The 17,881-nt window shown below is 33.8% G+C and overlaps 1 pseudogene; it reads left to right on the plus strand.

The window, feature by feature from the left end:
- Positions 1 to 11,351: 11,351 nt before the first annotated feature.
- Positions 11,352 to 16,938, plus strand: LOC125104511 (uncharacterized; annotated as a pseudogene).
- Positions 16,939 to 17,881: the final 943 nt, after the last annotated feature.

Genomic DNA, 17,881 nt, shown 5'->3' on the forward strand with positions numbered 1-17,881 from the left:
AGTGCTTGCTACTTAGAATTATGAGAAACCACAAGCAATTGGTGTTACTAAAGCTTGGTGTTGCTTTTGTGGTTAATAGTAAACCTGTTTTCAAGTCCAGATTATGTTTGCTTCAAATTTATTTTTTTAATTTTAAAATGATTATGAAAGTATCAAGTTAGATAAACTTTCTTTACAATGGTATGATGGAATCTCTTTTTTAAACAAAATTTTTGCATAAGAAATTGTCAGTGTGTTTCTAATTCTGTTTCCAAAATCAATCATCCACCCTAATTGTGTTCAGTTCATTTATGCTAATGATTGTAAAATAACATGCTGGAAATTGTTTTATTTGTTCTATACATAGCAAGGAAAGAATGCTGTCTGCATGTCAATATGCTCTTAAATTAAAGTTCCTCCAAATTAGGGGCACCTGGATGGTGCAGTTGGTTGAGCATCAGACTCTTGGTTTCAGCTCGGTTATCTCAGTGTTGTGAGATCAACACACTGAGTACTCTGCACTGAGTACAGAGTCTGCTTGAGATTCTCCTTAGCCTCTTACTCTGCCCCTTCCAGTCATGCTCTCTCTAAAATAAATAAATAAATGTTTTTAAAAATTAAAAAATAATGTTCCTTCAAACTGAAAAAATAAAAGCAATTACAATTTTGTATAATTTTAGTATACTTACTTTATGGCTTTTATTCCTAAGATAAATTTGCTTTATAATATTCATAAATTTATTAAATTTTTATTCAGACATTTCTTTTAACCCTTCCTAGGCTACTTAAAATGTATTTCTCTTTTTGTTACTCTATTTACAAGTTAGGTTAGATTTTACAATGTTTGGCTTAAACTTAAAATGAGAACCTTGACCTATAATCTATATTTTTTACTTTTTTTTTTTTGGCGCAGTGAAGAAATTCTTTAATTATTATGATACCACCTCAGCATTATGTTGAAACAAAAAGTTTCAGGAATGGTTCATAGTAATTATTAAGCTAATAATGTCTTCACAAAAGGATGTTTCTGCCCAAAGGAGCATTACTGATGTAAATAACAAAATGCACTCAAACTGTTTCCATGGGAGGACTGAACAAAAGTACATATGACTTGAATTTATATGAAAAATAATTTAATGACTAATATCCTTGTCTATGTCAAGAAATAGACTGTATCCATCATAGGGAAGGTCAATTAGATGTCTCTTTAACAATAGTATAAAAATAATAACTTTTGCCCCTCAGATGAAATTATTTCCTCTCTTTGACAAAAATAAAATGAAAGTTCCTCTGCACAACAATATGTCAATCCACTCTTCCACAATTAGTACTCTTGCTTAAATAATGGAAGCAACTCATCATGATTGAGTTTCTAGATTGCATTTCTCTCACTCATCAGATTTTAGTGGTCAGTTTTCATGTACTTGCCAAACTATGTACTCAAAAGCTATTGGTAGCCCCTTTCTTTGTTCCTATGTTGAAACTGGAATGCTTAAAATTTATAAAGATGCTTTAAATGTTAAAATTAAGCATGCATAGGCATGGTTAGAGATCCATGCAGATAACCAGTTCATAGATATGGAATAACATTTTTGTAGATGAAGATTTCTTATTCCATTAATACTCTTGGGTGACTCCATTCCCTAGAGGCTATCCTTGATGTACCTGTGGAAAGGCTGGCAGAATTCCAGCCATTTAGTGCAACTGGTATTGATGGAAAATTATGCAGAAAGAACTCTCCTGTTCTATATGGCTAAGCTCTGGTAGATAAATATTTTATGAGTTCCAAGGAGTATCAGTCATTAGTATTTACCATTACTGGTATGGAATATAGGAATATAGCTAATATATTATGGAATATATGGAATATAGCTAAATATAGCTCAGTATCTTTGACAGCACCCAATGGAAAAAATAAGCTTTCAAGGTGTTTTGTTTTCTCCTGATTGATTTAAATTCACAGGTATAGCTTTCTTGTCTGTGTCAACATTCCACTGAATACAAAGATTGTTCAGTTGAAAGTGCCCAAGACCAGCATGTGTAATGTTCCATGCTTAGTTGAGAAAATCATGATGCAGAGACTTGAACAGAACTTTGCCCCGAATTTGTATCCTTTGGCTTTTGCCAAATTCTTATTCCTAATAATTTCCAGAGCTTATTGAATAAACTAACATTTAATATTCCTTTTTGATATAGATGCTTTAACTATTAAAATAATTTCTAATTAAGAGTATACATGTACTATAGTCCAAATATATATTATTGAGTCTCAAGAAAAAGATTCTAGAAACATTTTGTTTGGACTTAAAAATCTCTGTCAAATGGACCCAATGACAACAACTTGTTTAGACATTTCATGAAGTGAGTCCTTATTACATTTCTAAATAATGGTGGTTTGAAAAATTTATCCAATTTAGCACATACAATAGCTAGTTTTCTTCACTTCTCATTTGGAGAAAACTTTTTTTTTTAAATTTTAAATGAAAAATTTATTAAGTAAGTGGTGAAATTTTAGAACTCATCAGATTATGAATTCTTTAATTTACTATGCCATTGTTCATTGGAAAGAAATTAACTGGAATTATTTGTTTTTATCATTTGCCTTCTGGTTGAGTACACTCTGGCCTCCCATTCTAACTTTTAGAGATTTTGCTTTCTTGTTAATATCTCATACTGCTTAGCAGATGACATTGTATGTAGCATAAATTTTTTGATTACTGTGAAAAAAATCATGTTCAACTAAAACTTTCGTTTTACTTTTTGGTAATGGATGCATTTAGAGGAGACTAGTAGGCTCAATTTGGAACATCATACTTGGCTATTCCAGCAAAATTTTCAAGATTGCCTTTCAGCCTCTTATTTAAAGTTAACAGTTCAATGTATTCCATCCTGTACTACACATTGACTATAATATGGGAGATTGCCTAGTATTTTGTGGAGAAAGGAAACAATGCATGTTTTAGACATATAATGTTCAGAGCTGCACTAGTGTTTCTGCCACATTAGTATAGGGCCAAGTCCTTAGAGTAATGTGGTAATATATCAAATAACCAGAAGCCTTTTTTTGTTGTTGTTCATTGACTTGGAAATTGTAGCTACAGTGACTTACATGTAGTTGGGTAATTAACCTGTTAGTATCCTCTTTACTAGTCTGTGTGAGGTATAGATCTCTTGGATATTATAGCAATTTTCAGTGTGGAATGTGAGAAGACTAAATAATAGTCCTTCAGATAAAAATAGATCTTGGTGTCTGAGCGCTTACAATATTTAGTGTAGCAAATAATGTCTTTGCTTTATCCTATTTGACAAGGCTTTTGAATTTGGCATATCTTCCATGTCACTGTAAGAAGGGTTTTCATGATACTCTCTCTCTCCCGTCCACTCCATTCTCTTTGTGTGTGTGTGTGTGTGTGTGTGTGTGTGTGTGTTTTCTTCTAAGTAGTTTAGGAAACTTGGCTTAAAAATAATAAGTAATAAAATTGTTTAGCTTATTAAAACATAGGGAAAGAGAATTTCAATTTTAATCTCAGTGATTGCCAAATCAATAATTAAAAAACATGAAAGGGAAAATTATTTTAGTTAGTGAGCCTACATCTTTCTTTAATAAGATAAGCCCTCTGAATATGATAATCAGTTGTATAAGGTTGTGGGTTTTTTTTTTGTTTTTTCACTGAAAACTTATTTTTGCTTCTTTATCTCCATATTATTTGGGGGGGGGCACTGAATATTATCATGAACTCAAAAGTAGATTTATAAAGAAAAATTTGTCCCAGATAGTAGTCAGCCAATTGAATTCTGTCCTATTAGTACAGTGGGAAGAAGAGGATTATATTTGTTTGGTCTTCCACATAAAAACACTTTGTTTCTTCAAACATTGTGAAGTCAATGGAATTCATCTTTTGCATAAAAGTGGGTTAATCACAATGCTCATTGAAAACAGCTTGCTCAGGCTGCTGTCAAGCCTTGCAGACAATATAAATGCCTTGCAGCCAGATATAAATGCAGCCCATGCATTAAAAAAACATTAAAACACTTAATGGCACAAGCTTAGAGATAGTATTCAAGTTTCATTCAGGTTCTGGTATCTGAAAGTTTCTTATGACTTTCCTATTTCCTTTTGCTTCAGGACATTGAAATAAGCCTGACTCAGAGACAAGATATGCATATTTATATATGTTTATAAGAACAACTAACCTTGAAAAAATGCAGAATAACTCAGAGAGGGCTGAATTATGCTTACTTTTCAAATTCCCAACAGTCCTTTATTTTCTGAACTGTGATTTACAGTCCTTGTGAGTGAAGAGCTTTTGAAAGGGGCATTTATTAATGTGCTCAATATATTTATTTATGACCAAATATATTTTAAAACAGCATGTGTCCTAGATTTGGAAAATGTTGTTAGGCTTCTTTAGTGTCATTTCACTTGCTTTAGGAGACTTACAGTCAAAATAAGTATTTTAATTTTGACAGGAGAAAAAGGAGGAAAGATGAAAAAAAGAAACCCACTAAAGTGTTTTTAGTGTATAGTTGCTTATTCAGAATTCTCATTACCAAAAGTCTCAAATAGCATTTCTGTAAATCACACATGCAGTGATAACTGATTTTTATAATGGTAAGTTTTAGTTATTGCTACATATTGAACAGCTTCAGAATCATTAAAGAGACATTATGATTAGATTAGTTTAGTATCAAGTGTTTACCATTATATCTCCTTTCAGGGTACAGTATATCATTCACAGAGATACAAATTTGCCTTTCAAATTCACACATGCCTGAGAAAACTGCAGGGCTGGTTCAACATACCTTATGTTAGCACATGCTAGATTGGAAAGGACTCTTTCTCTCTCTCTAATGGCTTCATCGATATCATAATACTTAGAAACATGAGTCTGGATAGTAGCTGAGTCCATCCTGATCATATCTGGTTTTAAGAAACCACCTTGTTGGCCCAGTTTGGACTGTCCTCTGCATTGGTCTCCCTGTGTATCTGCCTCTCTTAACTTCTTCTTTTCCCAATGCATCCTTCACAACTTTGGAAAGATAATATTTCTAAAATATACTTTCATTTGTATATTGTATACACTTCTGCTCATGAACCAACACCTGCTATGTGTTCCTTCTCTGCTCCCCTCTCCCACTCCATTTCAATCTCTTTTCTGGTTAACATCTAAATTTGAGGTGGTGGTCAATGGATGATAGAAAAGAGTGTCAAAAGGTAAAAACACACACACACACACACAAAGATGAAACAATTAAAAGAGATAAACTTGGATTCTTGGACCCTCAGAATAAATGATTTATAATGATTTATATTTTATATAGTTAGTTTGTACTATGCTGCAAGTTGGAAATATCATTTTGAGAATCTCTAGATGGTTTTGTCTAGTTTAGACTATGAACTGGACTATTTCCTTTGTTAGAAATTATGAATGATTTTGCCACTTTGGAAACCAAAGAATGATGACCCAGTTAATATGTATCTCCAATATTGCTGATATTTTAATTTTCACTTATGCATAATTACATCTGTCATCTAGAAAATATAAGATAGTCTGAAAAACTATCTTCTAGTATCTGGCAGGGAAGGATCATTTCCCTCTTAGTGTACCATGTGGCTATGCCCCATGCAAAAATGGATAAGTAATAGATTCTGAAAAGAGGTATTGGGCAAGAAAAAATTGTGAGATTGAGGAAGGTTTTCATTCTCACCACATATACCTTTTCTGTACAGCATTTCACTTTACTTTCCATCCTCCTGGTACTATCTTGTTATTTCAGATTTTTTTTTCTTTTTGCCTTTCACTTTTTCCCTACTGCAGCTTCCTTGCCTAAACAAGAGAGGTTGAACTTTATTGAATCTTACTTTACATTAACTCTACTTACATTTTAAACCATATTTAATTGTAAAATAAAACACAGAAACAGAAAGTTACCCAAATCTATTGTATGGCTTAATGAATTATTATAGGGTAAACATCACCCAGGTCACGAAACAGAACTGTCTCAGCTACCCAAGAAGCACCTTCTAGTTGCACCATCCTAATTATAGCCTTTTTCTCCTACCATCATCCTGACTTTTATAGTAATGACTTCCTTGCATTTTTCTTTTTACAGTTTTGTCACTAAATATGTATCATTAGACACTAGAGTTTAGCTTACAGTTTTGAAAATTAGACATGATTTTAAGTCTTTAAAAAAATCTCTATGTTCCCCTTCCACCCCTTTCATTTCTTTGCAATATATCTGTTAAAAAACCTGGGAAATTTGGTATGTAGAATTTCCCACTGTCTGGATTTTGATGATGCTATCCTTGTGGTACAGTTCAATATGTTTCTTTGTCATGGATATTTTTTGCACATTGTCTACTAAATCCAGAAGGTAGATTTGATTTAAGCTTGATTCTTTTGCAAATCTGTATATAGTATTTGATATAATTATGATAATATAATATAATTATATATGATATATAATATAATAAAAATATATAATATAAAATATGATATATAGAAGTACAAACCTAGTTTTCTTTCTTTTTGTGATTTTAGCAACCATTGATGTTGAATACCTATATAAATCATTCATTGGCATTTGTAAATGGTGTTTTCTAATTTACCATATATTTTTTCATTTATTAGAATATTTTTATAAATAAACACTTCCCTTCATTTCCCATTTGAGTACCTAATGTACAGTTCATATAGGAAAAAGTTACTTCCATACCTTTATTTACTAGTTTTTAAGATAATGAGTTTTTTTTTCTGTCATCAGAAGGTGACCAATGTTTAAAATATTGTGAATTCATGCATTTGAATATAGTTGATAGATTTCAACTCATTGCAATTTGTCTCATTGTTGAAGCTCATATATTATGTGATTAACCCTATGTAATCTTCATGTTACTAGTCATCATTATCTATTAGGGATTGTCTTTTCAATAACTGAGTCTTCTTTTGGACAGACTTGATTCTTTCATCTTCTATTCCTCCTACAGAACGTAAGAAAATTTATGTAAAATAAGTGTTTCAATAAAAGAAACATAGGTTCATTGTAAAAACTGTTTAAAAATTAAAAGGGGGATGCCTGGGTGGCTTAGTTGGTTAAGCATCCAACTCTTGGTTTTGGCTCACCTTGTGATCTAATAGGTTGTGAGATGGAGTCTGGAGTTAGACTGCACACTCAGTGGGAAGTCTGCTTAAAGATTCTTTCCCTCTGCCCCTCCCCCTACTCATGCTATCTCTCTCTCTTTATGTCTCTCAAATAAATAAATAAATCTTTCAGAAAATTAAAAAAAAATCAGCTTATAATTCACCACTCAAAACTAGCCACTGCCCATTTAGATCAATAACCTTCCAGAATTTTCTATGCATAATATATAGACTTGAAATCTTACTCTTTGTTCTATTTCATGATATATATGATAAATTTTCATGTGAATAAATATAGACTACCTCATTACTTTTAATGTATGGGTATAAGTAAATGGACATTTAGTTTCTATTTTTCCAACAAAAGTAGTGCTACTCAATAGTCACTGAAAATAATGCTATAAGAAATAATTGCTTTTGTATTAGAGATGCAGGACATTTCCTGCCCCAACCATGTATCTGTAGGAATTTCTGAATAGACAGTGAAAACAAGGCATTACATCAACCCCTCCTCCCACAACTGGAGTATTAATTAAGGGTTTTATAAGGCAGCTTAACCCAAAGTGATGAGATCAATAGTAGCAATCAGATTTCTTCCTTAACAATTAGGAATTGTGAAGTAATAAACTGTGCTAGTCACTGATAATTTAAGTTGGGGGCTGTAGTATACATACTTGATTATGCGCAACTTGAAGTTTATGAGGAAATAAAAAGTCTATTGAAAGAAGAAAAAATGCAACAGACATACAGAGCACCTACTATGTGCCACTTGAAGTTCTAGCTGCTTGGGATACATCAATGAATAAAACAATGATCTCTGTTCTCATAGAAAATACATTCTAGAGATGAAAGACAATAAGCAATTGACATTTTAAGTGAGCAATATAGCATATTAGAGTCATATGGAAATAAGGAAAAGGAGGGCAGAATAAGAGAGCTTGGAACACAGGTTGTAGGAGTGGATGATGTGTCTTTTATGAAACAAATGGAGAAACTCATTGACCTGGTTCTGGTAACTCTCCATTTACTAGCTCCAGTTTGCATGAATCCTGTCCAGCTATACTCATTTATAGAGCTTAGCTTTTGTGACATTCAGGTATCCTTCAATAAATCTTTTAAATTTTAACTAGCCTTAATCTGTTTTTTAGATTTAGATTTAGATTTAGATCTGTTTTTTAGATTTAGAATCTGTTCTTAGGTACTAATTTATGCATGCTTATACAATTATTTTTCTAGGATAATTTCTTGTAAATGGATTACTGGATTAATGATAAGTCATATTCAAATTTCTCAGATATTTTTTGACTGACTTTGTGATTTATCTTCCCAACTCCCAGTAATTTTGAGGGGGATTATAAATATCCATGTGGCATATTGCTGAACATGTACATTACATAGGATCTCATCAGGAGCCAGAAACCATACCAGTCATTTAAGCAGGGGAAATTGGATATAAAGAATTTTTTTTAATAGATAAAAGGTGGATGACTATTTAAAGAAATAAAATAGAACACCAAAATCTATAGCGGTAGTATCTCCAGAGAGTGGCTACAACCCTGAGAGCTGAGGGGAAAGTCAACAAGGAAGGAACTGAGGAGAAGGTCCTGCAGGGCTGAGATTCAGGGATCGAGGGTGTGGTTGCCACTGGACCATACTATTCACCTCTATGGTGACGAAGGAGCTTGCCTTGAAAACCGAGCCATCATTCTCAAAGTTGTTTTTGCTGATGGGTACCTTCTCCTGAACTGCCAGGAAAGTGAATAGCTGCTGGGATCCCTGCAAGTCCCTTCTTCCACTTGGAGCTTGGCAGTGTCCTTTCAGGACTCTGGAAGGGCTGTATCTAACAGTGAGCCAACTTGTAAAATAGAAGTCTAGTCTGCACAAGAAAAGCAAAGTGGGTTTGAAGTCGGGAAGCAATAAATTAATACCTGCAAATGTGGTGAGCGTGTTCTGACTATGATTTAAATCCATCAACATAATAGTTTTGATATAATGGAAGATAAAGCAAAAAAAAGATCCTTTTGCTTTTCTCTATACAAAATAGTGTATTTGGGTACAATCCTATTTGACCTGAGGCTATTTTGAGCATGAGAAAAATTTCTAATATTTTAAAAATTCCATCTTTGGGCTATAATTCCGTATCACTATCTGGCAAAGTGATGGAATGGTTTGTTTCATCATTCAGTTTTACCACCCAAGTGAAAACCAGATAGTGCTTGAGTCCAGAGAGAATTTTATTGATTTAAGTTTAATACTGTGTATTAATCTTGCTGTGAACAGACTTTCCTACTCATCAGATTCCCTATATACTGCTTACAATTATTTTCCATGTATAACCCGCAAGCCTTTTCAAATGCATTTGTCTCATGGGAATCCAAAACTTAGAAACATTCTAGTGTGTATTTCAGTGGTTGCAATTTCAAGGTGCAGCAACACCTGGTGAGACCATCACAATGCATCTGCTATCTCTTAGGGATGTAGTGAATTGTCCAATGAACTAGATATTTTTTCTGTATTTATTTCTCCTTTTTCCTCCACACTGCACCTGCTCAACAAATTATACTAGTATAAAGAAAGAAAATTATTCTAAAATGGTATTTGACTACAAGTGTTATTTATATAGAATCGTAATCACTGCTGATTTTTTAAATGAGTAAAAGCCTTCCTTTTATTAGCATCCTACATTATACAGTCTGAATTCAAACTCCCATCATTTCTTACTGGTACTATTAGTTTAGCCTACTAAATTGTGTCTATACTCTATTCTTAGGTGCCCCAAATCTGCCCTCCATTCTTGGATCTGTGGGGTCTTTCCAAAACACCCAATCTTGTTCCATATCAGCTTTTCTCTAGGGTTTAAAATCTCCCAGTTGCTCCCCAGTGACTAAGTTCCTTTGTGAGAAGACCATCATTCCCAACTGCTTACCCCCTTATATTTTGTACCTCAGTTGCCTGACCCATTGGCTGTTTTGCACAAGTGCATGCTATTTTGTGCCTAATGGGTTTCTACTTCTCCTTCCAGATAAACCAGACTAATGTTTGCCATAAAGATGTTTTGGAAAGATCTGTGCCACCAGTGTTTTATTGCAATACTCATTCAGACATTTCAAATATCTGAGTACTTACTGTATGCATCAATAGAGAATAGAGTAATGAGGTAAAAAGATGGGAAATTTTAGGGAAGATGTCTGACTGAAGTACTGTTGAGCAGTACTTTTCTCATAGTGGAGAAAAACTAATTCTTTAGAACACAGGAACACGACATTTTTCAGTTAAAACTCTTTTCACTTTTGCAGCAAAACCTGATAGGCAACAGCGGGTTAACCTTCTTTTTTGCCTTTTGGGTATAAGAGATATATTTAGGTGAAAGGAAATGATGATTCTTGAAAAAATCAATTTCTTCTTATCAAATCTCTGAAAATGAAAAGGGCTCACAATATTTGCAATTCCTTGGAAAATAGCCTGTATTCAGTAGTGGTTTTTGATCATGTATTAACCCATATTGATCAAATCAAAGTGTCACAATGGCTCATTGTTTTTTATTTTGTTCTGTTTTGGTTATCACTTTATGTCTGAATACATGGACTATATTTGTGATTTAAATTACTCTTTAAATATTTATAGTAAAACCTTGACAGAGACAACAAAAATAGAAGTATACAATTGTTTTCAGTATGGAAAGGAATTTTAAAAAAGAGAAAAGATCTTTAACTTTTATAGAGTGAATTAGTGTGCAATTTGCATGACTCTTTTGCAACTTAATGGCAATTCTAAATGTAATATAAGATGTAATGTATCTGGAATTTTAACTGACTTTTAAAAATAAAAAGGATATTTAAAAATCATGGACAGCCTTACAATGAAAATCAAAGTGTATGTCAGAAATTCTGTGTGAAGGTTAGGATTATGGGAATCTCAATAGTGCTGTAGTTTGTCCAATCAAAGTTGATATGGTTATGTCATTCACCTTATAGTATGTGACCCATTCCAGTTTTGATATGAATTTCAGATGCCCAGTACCAAAACTGAAACTGAAGTCTACCTGAAGAGCTATATTTACTTTTATTTAATAATTGAAGATTTCACATGACCTAACAGCCAAACCTACCACACAAATTGGTCGATAAAAATTTTAGTTTCGACAACATTAGAATAAGAACAAAAAAGTTCCAACTACATAAAACTGTACCAAAAAGATTTAAAGTGCCTTAGAATCCAATGGGCAAAATGGGTGAAGGAGAGTGGGAGATACAGCCTTGGAATGAGTGTCACAGGAATAAAAGGCATGGCAGAAGCAATAGTCTCAATGATATTTTAATAGTGTTGTATGGTGACAGATGGTACACTTGTGAAGAGCATAGCATAATGTATAAACTTCTAGAACTACCATGTCATACACCTGAAACTGATGTAAACTTGTGTGTCAACTATACTCAAAAAACTTAAAAAAAAATGTATTAAAAGGAATAAAAGTAAGGTTCCAGTGGATATATAGCATAAAACAACTATGTTTACACAAAAACTTATATGACTAATGCTAATAATGATGATAATGGTGATAATAATAGAAGGAAAAAGGAGAATTCAATGGGATAACAGATTTTAGTGCCTGTTCATGTTTCTACTGCCCCAAATCTTATACTTAGTACAAGAAGGTGGTGATGGAATGGGTTTCCCATATGTTTAAAAGCAATCACTCCAGAAAAGAAGAGATGGGATGAACCAGAATGAAACTTTCTCTGAAAATGGTTTAAAGAGTTGCCCTTCCCTATATTTATATATTTGATGTAGATTATTCAGTTTTGGACACTTGGTGTTTTGTCAAAAAATAGAATATTTTTGTTCTTTTAGAGTCTCATTAAGGCTTCCATACTTCCCAGCATCTCATTAGAGTTCCAGAAGATATTAAATATAAAACTAGATTTTTAAAGAAGTTGCTGAGTTAGTGTTCCATTCATGCTCAAGTTAGACAAAGCCCACAGACACCATTTCGTTGACAGTTCTTTCTGACATTCTTTTGGCGTGTGTATGTGTGTGTTCTCAAACAACCAAAGAACTCACTGTTGAAACAATAGGAATGATTTGTGACTTTGCCCATACACTCAGAGTGACAACTTTTGGATAAAGCATAGGCAGGAAATTTGGCCAGAAAGAAGGACTAACAGAAGAAAAAAAAAAACCATGTTCAGTCCACTTTGATGTGGCCCATTTACCTGGTCAGGCTGTGTGAAAGAGTGTGGGAGTTCCAGAGCCTTGTTAACCAGCTGTCAAAAATACTCCCAGAAAAATTAGCCTGCCTAAATGCTTTTGTTGTGATGTGTTCTAATCCTCTTGTGCCACACTTTGTTCTGGCCTCAAAGTACTCAGGATAGTTTCAGGAAGATCATGGAGACAGAAAACACTTTGCTGGGAAGGTGGCTTTGGGGGAGGAGGTGGTAGATAGGTTCTATCTGATAATTTTGTATCCTAAGGGGCATATTTTTACTATGTCTGTTTAGTCCCCAATTCCCATGATTGTAGTCAAGGAAGTCAGACAGAAGATTCAGAATAATTAAAAATTCACAAACAAGTGGTCTCGCAAAGAGGCAGTAAAAGTCAGGATCTGTGGAAACCAGGAATGAGAAATTCTTAAAAAAAAGAAATTATGATAATTTTGTAAGAAAATCAGTAAGACACAGGAATGGGGTTGATTAAAGGAAGAGAGATAGAAATATTGAGAAAAAAAATAAGGTAGATAAACAAACATCCAATTTTCTTCACATTCAGTAAAGCTTCCATGGCTGTTTTTCACATTTTGTGACAGAAAAATTTGTCTGTGATATTAGAGCCCCTATCAATAGGAAATATTCAGATTTTCTGATTCTGCATCTTCTGAGTGTGAATGGTTCTTCTCACATGGATTGGCCCCTTAGAGATGTTCTTGTAACTGCATTTCTCCTGCTAATCAACCTGGCAGGGCTTGGAGGTTATTAACACTGACCTACTTTCAAAAGTCCTGAGCTGAAGCCCCAGGATATCTACTTGTATAGAGAAACCCAGACAGAGGAAATGGCAGTTCTTCTATGTCTTTATGGGGAAGAAATCATCCCTGTTAATTAAGTTTTAAGAGTTTGAAAGGTGCTTGGAGAATTGTTTGTAGCTCTCCTGCAGAAGAAGTTTTCTTTGTCATGTCTTTGGAAGTCGAGGCTCCCGATAAAGTTTTTCCTTTGTGAATTAGAATGCGAAGTTTTTTCACTAAGGAAAATTAATTCTTTGCAACTAAATCTCTAAGTATAAATAAAAATCATAGATCTCAAATGTAGGTTTGGGTTATCTACCTCTTTACTCTTAATTAGAGTTCTAAGGAAATGGTTTAGAGAGCAAAAACAGTGACATACATCATAGTCAAAAGCCCAATTTTTAACTGGATTTTTAACTGTCATTTGTGTATCTCTCCTTGGTTATCTGCTACAAGTTCTGGGGGTTGAAAATAGTGTCTCCAGTTAGCTAGGGCACCAGAGCCTGGGCCTACCACTCCTTTAGTCTGTGTGTTGCTGCAGAGTCGCTGGCTTGTTTAGAAGCCATTACCATTTTGCCCATTAAGGAAAATGGAAGGGTGGCTCTGGCATACCAAAGTAAGTCTTCCACTGTCTGCTAAACAATGGAAAGAGCTTTGCATTTTGGAGCCAAAGCTGGGTTCAAATTTCTGTCTGACCTCTTTCTCGTTGTTTGGACCCCAGAAAGATTACTTATTTCTTCAACCCTCATTAGAAATATGAGAATTCTGTACATTGGTTCTGTCAATTGAGGTGCTGCCATGAAGCTACTTCAGTATTTAGGCATTAATTAATAAAGTGTTGTCCCTTTGAATCTCTTCTTAGAATTGAAGTCATCTACTGTTTATATACATCTTCATTCTTAACTCAGGTACTTAAGGATTCAGCCATTTGAAGAAATGGATTTACTGGGTCTTCAAATTATTTGCATGCAAGTTTTCACAGAGGAGGCATTACATTGCATTTTGAGCACCCATTATCTCCAAGGTCATCTTCTCAAACACCCCTTTCTCCCCATTATACTGCCTATCAGGGAGAACTACATAGTTTGCACTCTGATTTCTATCTGAACTGTTGTAGCTATTGCACAAAATGTTGCTAACTTCTCTTTCTTTATCCTCTACCTTGGAACTCAATATAAGCCTATGTATAGCATGCCTACCCCACTTACGTGGTAGACTAACTACTTCTCTCTTTCATAGTCTCTAACTAAGCCTTCCTTTGCATTTAGAGTCCCTAAGTTAAATTCAGTCTCCTTTGGCTATTGTCATCTGCATTGCTATAAATAGTAATTGTCACATAGTAAAGGTCACATAAGATTACCTTTTTAATAGCCTTTAATTCTTCCAGCTGTTTTATAACTTGGATCCTGCCACAGACTTTTAAAGTTGCCAGACTTTTAAAGTTGCCAGGATTCTTTTCACCTGAATACTTAAACTATGTGAAACAAAAATTTCAAACAAAAATATGCTGAGGATTCTTCATATTAAAATCATTTGTTTCTGATGCTGTAATTATGTATCATGTTTCAACTAAGTAGTAAATATATAAATAAAGATACCTATTTTTGCAGTGCTCTAAGAAATAGAATAAAATTAACAAGAAAAGCAATTCTGGTTATTGACCCGACTTTGGAAAGGGTCTCTATAAAGCAGAGGTTGGCAAAAGATAGCCTGTCAAATCTGGCCCACTGTCTCTGTAGGGCCTGCAACCTAAGAATGGTTTTTACATTTTTAAGTGGTTGAAAAAACATCAAAAGTAGAACAGCATTTTTTGAAAAATAGAAAAATATTTTACAATGCACGAAAATAACATAAACCCCAAATTTCAGTGTCACAAAGAGAGTTTTGTTGGATCACAATCAGTCTCAGTTGTTTACATTGTCTGTAGTTGCTCCCGTGCTGCATCGGCATAGTTCAACGGTTGCAAAAGAGATTGTATGTATGCTCTGCAAAGCCTAAAATATTTACTAGCTGATCCTTTGCAGGGAAAGCTTGCTGGCCTCTTTTCTAAAGCCTTCCCTATAGGGAATTGTCATTTATCTATTTTATGATTTATATTATACTTCCCTAAGTGTTTAAGCTTCTTCCATGTTATTAAATGATGTGTCTAACACACTATGTAAGCAGCAGAGCTTGGGTTTTACATATCTTCTCAACAAGACCAACATTGTACATTTAATGAAAAAAAAAATGTTCATGTTGGAAGAAAAACTTGTATTTTAAACATATACAATAATTTTTCTCTTTCAACTATCCAACAGGATTTATTCAGACCCAGGGATTTTCCAAGTAATTTATAAGGACCTTATCCTTGGATTATTTACAATATAATAGATTGAGGAATAAATATATTCATGAAATAGCTGGTGAAGTATGGGGTGAATCCATAATATTAAGCTGTAGATTTTGTACACACATGCAAGTGAATGCAGCAGAAAGGGTAGTATGAAATGGAGATAACCTGGAAAAGAGTTAAAGAGTGGTATTTTCCTTCTAACTTTTGTGACGTGTGCTTTTACATTTTGTCATAAAGATTTAAAATGACATCAAACATAAAATGGAAACTGTTAGATAAACTAAGATAAATCAGCTTTATGTATCTTCTTTCATACTAGTATCTGAATAAATGATATTCAATAATGGTAGTTATCATTACTATATGATATTTTCAGTAGAAAACAGATTGAAAATTCCTATAGATAGGGAAAGCATATTTGAAGAGTAAATGACTAACTTTATAATTATATATGTATTATATATATACATTATATATATTTACATATATACATTATATATATATATATATATATATATATATATATATATAAAATGGCAAAATTTAATCCTCTTATAATTAGGTATTGATTATCTACTTTTGGCCGAAAATTTGATGTGGTATAAAAAACTGTACTGTGGGCAGGTTGCAGCAGCTGTTGTGGGGAGAGGCAGTGGGAGCAGAAGGAGCCTCAACAGTGGGCAGGCCAGCTTCCGGAAGGTTCTCCGTGGATTGTACACCACAGCGGCCAGCAGGCAAAGGCATGTGCCTGCCCTGCAGATACAATGCCCAAGAGGAGGGTCAGCTCTGCCAGGAGGATGGCAAAGGAGGGCTCCAAGAGGATATCAGCGACATTGTCAGCCAAATATACTTCTGCAAAAGTGTAAACGAAGCCAAAAAAGGTGGCAGAAAAGGATCAATCTTCAGACAAGTGCAAACAAAGGGGGAAAGGGGAGCAAAGGGAAAACAAGCTCAAGTGGCTACCAAGAAACAAAGAAGACTTACCTGCAGAAAATGGAGACACTGAAAATGAGGACAACCCAGTCTCTGACAAAGCAGAAGAGAAGGAAGCCAAGTCTAAATAATATCATGTACCAGGTCTTTCCAGTGGTCCCTGTCTCCTTTCTTGTATAATCCAGAGGAACATTTCTATTAACTATTTTGTAAATGTAAGTTTTTAGTAGCTCTAGAAACATTTTTAAGAAGGAGAGAATTCCACCTCATCCCATTTTTTTAAGTATAAATGCTTTTTTTTTTTTAAGAGAGGAAATTTGCTGGTTGGTTCGTTTTTGGTACACCCAGAAAATAGTGGGATGTTGAATATGAGAGGCTTTGATTGTCTTGGGTGTCATCTTATCATCCCATAGATATAGTTTTTATGTCCTATAATACCAAGCATACTAAATGGCACTTTGGAGTCAGTCGTGCATTTAATATGTCTTGGACATTTTAAATTACTTCTATTCCCATGTTGTTTTTGGTAGAATTGTTTCCTAAAGAAAACTACTTTTTGATCTTGGCTCTCTCTTCAGAATTTTGTGCATTCTGAGACATCTGGGTCATGGTATTCCACTTATATTAGTAACTTAGTTAATGTGTTGTGCAAGACTGAAAATTTGTGTATGTAGTGCATACTATATTAAATTGTCAATTGATGGGACTCAGCAATGTAACAGCACATCAACAGTTGAAGATATTGGTACTTGATAGATTGTTAAGGGAAATTTGCCTCCAAATTTTCTGCTGGAAGATCACTGGAAGAACTTTTAGAAAAGAATCACAGCTAGGTGATTTTATAGATTTTCAGTACGTATGTTAAGAATTGTGTAAAAATTGAAATATCTGGACTGATCCTCAGAACAACCCCAAAAACCTCAATTATGAAAAATACTGGACTGTGATGTAGCAAAAAATATTATAAAAGCTTTTTATTAAGGATAATTTGAAACATGTGCAAAGTAGAGGGAATAGTATAATAAACCCTTGTGTAGCCATCACCCAGCATCAAAAATTATCATTTTCATTTTTAGAAAGCTCCTACCCACCACTGGAATATTTTAAATTATGTGCCTGCAAATAGTGCCTATATGGATCTCAAAAAGGTAACCACTTAAAAAAATAACATTATCACAACTAAAAATAATATTAAGTCATCATCCAAATAAAGGACATACATTTGAAATTAGTTACTATGTCCTTAAATTTATAATTTCCCTGCCCCTCCTTTTTGTCCATGAAATATTTATTGAAGAACCCAGGGCATTGGCCCAGAAGACTTCCCTGAATTATTAATTATGAGGATTGTACCACACTGGTGTTATCTAAAATGTTCCTTTGTCTCCTGTATTTACCTTAAAAGGTATTTGGAAATAGAGGATTGATTAAATTCATTTTCAATTTTAGAAGAAGAATACTTCATAGAAAGGTCCATCAAGACACCAGTGA

The sequence above is a fragment of the Lutra lutra genome, chromosome 7, assembly GCF_902655055.1.
Source record: "Lutra lutra chromosome 7, mLutLut1.2, whole genome shotgun sequence".
Taxonomy (NCBI): Eukaryota; Metazoa; Chordata; class Mammalia; order Carnivora; family Mustelidae; genus Lutra; species Lutra lutra.